The 4,398-nt window shown below is 46.3% G+C and overlaps 1 pseudogene; it reads left to right on the forward strand.

Moving 5' to 3' along the window:
* Nucleotides 1-339: 339 nt before the first annotated feature.
* On the forward strand, nucleotides 340-2,711 carry LOC136383466 (disintegrin and metalloproteinase domain-containing protein 21-like; annotated as a pseudogene).
* The last annotated feature ends 1,687 nt before the right edge of the window (nucleotides 2,712-4,398 follow it).

Here is a 4,398-nt window from a genome sequence, read left to right on the forward strand (position 1 = left end):
TCAGAAAGAGCACATAGTTTGAAAACGTCTTAACTGCAAACCAAAATAAGATACATGTAATTACAGAATTAAATAATTTTAACATCTGTGAAGACAAAATTAATAAAGTCTAGCTCCACATGCCAAAAAAGCAGGGAGATGGTTCCTATAATAAGGAAGACAGCGACCCACAGAGAGTGGCCCAGGCGTTCCATGGGTGAGCGTTGGTGGAGAATGTAACTGCTGTAATGGAGACACATGTTCAAATACAGAGGGAGACGGATGTGCTCTGCTTCCTTCTCGTTCACTCCACCGTGGGCATCACAGATACCCCCTCTCCCCCCTCAACCTGAGTGGCTCATGTCCAGCCCCACCCACAGCCACACCCTGTGACTGTTACCTATACCCCAGCTGACACGCCCAGGGAAGGTTATATGTCACAATCGGCTTGTGGTCTGGTTGGGTAGTAGGGACCCTTCACTGCAGACCCTGCCTTTCTCCATTCCTGTTGATGGTTGTACCCAAGCAGAGCATGAGGCTGGCTGAGGACTTGGTCCCCCTGTGGGCAGCCTCCTTGCTACCAGTGCTTTGGGTGTATTGTCTCCAGTCCAGGGTTTTCAAAGTCGACCATCATGGTACTACATCTCTGAGGTGGTGGTGCTACATCTCTGAGGTGGTGATTACCCAGAAGCAAGTACACCATGGAAAAGGCACTCAGGTGCCCGGCTGGCTCTCCTACAGCCTGAGGTTTGGGGGCCAGAGACACGTTATCCACCTGCGGTACAAGAAACTGTTTTTGTCCAGAGACGTGCTGCTGATGACTCAGGATGACCAAGGAGCCTTACAGATGGAGTACCCTTTTGTCCCCCTTGACTGCTACTACCTTGGCTACCTAGAGGGGGTTCCTCTTTCCATGGTCACTGTGGACACATGCTATGGGGGCCTAGAAGGTATTATAAAGGTGGATGACTTTGCCTATGAAATCAAACCCCTCAAAAATTCCTGAACCTTTGAACATGTGGTTTCCCAGATAGTGGGAAATAGGACCCATGTACTTCCTGGGGTGCAAGGAAGAGAGGCAACCACTGTTCTCTCCAGAGAATGTCAGTGCAGCCCCCAGGGTCAGTAGCAAGCTTTATTCATCACACAAAAGAAATATAAAAGGTTGTGTAATAAGTTCTAGATCAATGTATACTCTATTCAACAATGTGTCACAATGTGCCCAGTATCTGATATGTATAGTTAGCATAGTTGATGCCATGCTCCAAGGTCTTGATATGAGATACCATGTCAGCATAATGATCATTTATAATAGAGCAGATCCAGCTGCAATGGACAATTATAGGGTGCCAGGGAGTCCCTTTTATGATTATTATTCAAGGGACTTTTATAGGAGTTTCAGTGCATACTCAGCTGTAATTGTGATTAAAGATGGACCCAAAGACATTCAATTTCAGCCTCACCTATATGGAATGTGCAGGGACTGTGGTCTTATTATGGTGGGTCAACTAGGCAGACATTATTTATTAATATCTATTATAGTTATGCAATATATTGCTAGAAGTTATGGTCTCTATTATGATGTGGACTATTGTGTTTGCCAAAGAAGGATGACCTGCATCACGTCCAGATTTCCTGTACTGACAGATGCCTTCAATAACTGTTCCTTTGCACATGCACAAAATGCACTTTTTAAATATGGAAGTTGCATATCTGAAACCAATGTAATCTATCACAATAAAAGCCTGACACATGCTTGGTGTGGAAACTCTGTGGTGGACAAAGGTGAGCACCGTGACTGTGGATCCTTCAAGCAGTGTTATCACAACCTCTGCTGCAACGCTGACTGTACCTTTACGCCCAGAAACACGTGTAACACAGGCAGATGCTGCACAAATTGCACCTACTCACCCAGAGGAATGCTCTGCAGACCAATTCAGAACATCTGTGACCTTCCAGAATAATGCCTTGGGGACACCTTTACATGCCCTGATGACATTTATCTGCAAGATGGAATCCCGTGCACCGAGGAAGGCTACTGCTACCATGGGAACTGAACTGACCGCAACATGCACTGCAAGGAGATCTTTGGTGAAGGTGCACAGAATGCTCCAGATGCCTGCCATGTGATCAATAGAAGGGGCCATAGGTTTGGACACTGTGGAACTCGTGTTCAGTCCAAACCTGTAACTTGTGCTCAAGAAGACATTCAATGTGGACGCCTACAGTGTACCAATGTCACTCATCTGCCTAAGCTGCAAGGACATGTTGGATTCCATCAGAGTGTGTTAAGGGGGTCTTTGTGTTTTGGAGTGGGGTCACACCGAGGGACAGGAAGGACTAATGTTGGTGCTGTGAGACCTGGTACCCCCTGTGGTGGTGGAAAATTTTGTCTGAATAATTGCTGCAATGATACTGTGGCTAAAATAAATTACAACTGGCATCCAAATAAATGCAATCTGAGGGGAGTTTGCAACAATAAAGGGCACTGTCATTGCTGTGTAGGCTGGGACCCTCCACAGTGTATAAACAAAGGAGCCAGAGGGAGTGTGGACAGTGGACCCCCTCCAAGAAGAATGCGGTCAGTAACACAGAGTGACCTGTCAGTTTTGTATCTGAGAGTGGTCTTTGGTCGAATATATGCCTTCATAGATTTACTCCTCATTGCAGTGGCCATGAACATGAGAACTGTCAGGTTGACCACAGTCACAGAAGTGTCAGTTGAAGACTAAAGAACAAATCAGCCTTGTGACCTCTGTACAAGTATAGACAATATAGAAGGACATCTGTAAGAAAAAAAGCATCATCAGCTGGCAGAGCCAAAGCCCACATTTCTGGACATTGCAGGGGTCCTGCCATACATTATGGGGCAGCGAGAGGTGTGGGCATTTTCACACCAGCTGTCTCTGACAGGTAGCTGGCCAGCACCCTCAAATAAAGCTTGAAAACCACATGTTGGTGTCCTGTATTGTTTTTGTAAGTCTTTAAGAGCCTAAACTGAGACCGAGTCTCTGGCTTGCAGAGGAGGCCTGGTCAGTAGCTGCTCTTGACCTGTGGGCACTTGTCCCAGAGTTAGTGAAAGTCGCCACAGGGTCCTTTAGGGCCAGTTTGTGACACTTCCCCACAACACTGCTCTTGATCATGGAGTGTCATCTCAGTGTTAGGTGATCTCTTCTTCTCTATGCAAATTGTTTCAGGACAATGGTGTGCTACTCACAACCAAGCCTGCCCATGTCACAGTGGTGTGACTTTGGGGTGTGAATGAGACTGAGGGTCACGGTCTGCCTGGTAATCCCTGTGCCACACTGGAGAGCAGATTCCCCTGGTGAAGGCTGTGGTCCAGGGACATTTGGTCAGAAAATGAGGTAGAAGTGGCCATCCCTGACCTTGGCCTTCAGAGGGGGTCTTTGTATGCTAGTTCCCCTTCCTCCTCACTGTGCATTTCAGAGAAGGGCCAAGGAGTTGCCCCCTGGGTTGTGATGTAGATCAGACACCATCTCTACAACAAACCGTGGGGCTAAAAAACCAGGCCACCGCTGTATCTATAGAGCTTGCAATGAAGTGTTTCATAAGGTAATGCCCAATTAATAAATTTTTTATTTCACACCAATGTATACAATTTATAGTACCACCTCTCAATACAGGCACACCACATGGATTTGAAAGCAAAAAAATCCCCAAATTCAAGGACCTTGAGTGTCCATGATGAACAGACATGCTAGGTGGATATTAGGAGATGGAGTTGGGAGACATGAATGTCTATATATACAGTGATTGCCTATTTGGGGGCTGCTTGGAAGATTGAGCAGGAATCCAGGCCCATAAAACTCAGGGTTCATGTCAGGTTTAGTGAGCATTAGACCTACTGGTGAAAGCAGATGATGTTGGCATGGATTTTCTAATTCACCCCAGTGAATGAGGAGCAAGGGAAAAAGGTGTGGTGGGGAAGACAGAGACCTGTGGGTGGAGGTCCTGGGGGAGGATTCTTATCACAGCTGTGAGAAGACCAGGTCCACGTGGAGATGGAGGGAAGAGAGCTGAGCTTAGCACACAGGTGCCTGACTGCACTGGGGTTTTGTGAGAGATACGTTTCCCAAACACAGGGAACACCAGAGCAAGAAAGAAAGAAAGAAAGAAAGAAAGAAAGAAAGAAAGAAAGAAAGAAAGAAAGAAAGAAAGAAAGAAAGAAAGAAAGAAAGAAAGAAGGAAGGAAGGAAGGAAGGAAGGAAGGAAGGAAGGAAGGAAGGAAGGAAGGAAGGGAGGGAGAAAAATGAGAAGCATCAACTTATAGTTGCAGCACTTTAGTTGTTCATTTATTAAGTCTCATACATGCCTTGACCAGAGAGCTCCAGCTGAGCCAGTGACACTTTGCTCAAGCCAGCGACCTTGGGATCAAGCAAGGAACTATGGTCTCCTAGA

This window comes from Saccopteryx leptura, chromosome 11, assembly GCF_036850995.1.
Source record: "Saccopteryx leptura isolate mSacLep1 chromosome 11, mSacLep1_pri_phased_curated, whole genome shotgun sequence".
Classification (NCBI taxonomy): domain Eukaryota; kingdom Metazoa; phylum Chordata; class Mammalia; order Chiroptera; family Emballonuridae; genus Saccopteryx; species Saccopteryx leptura.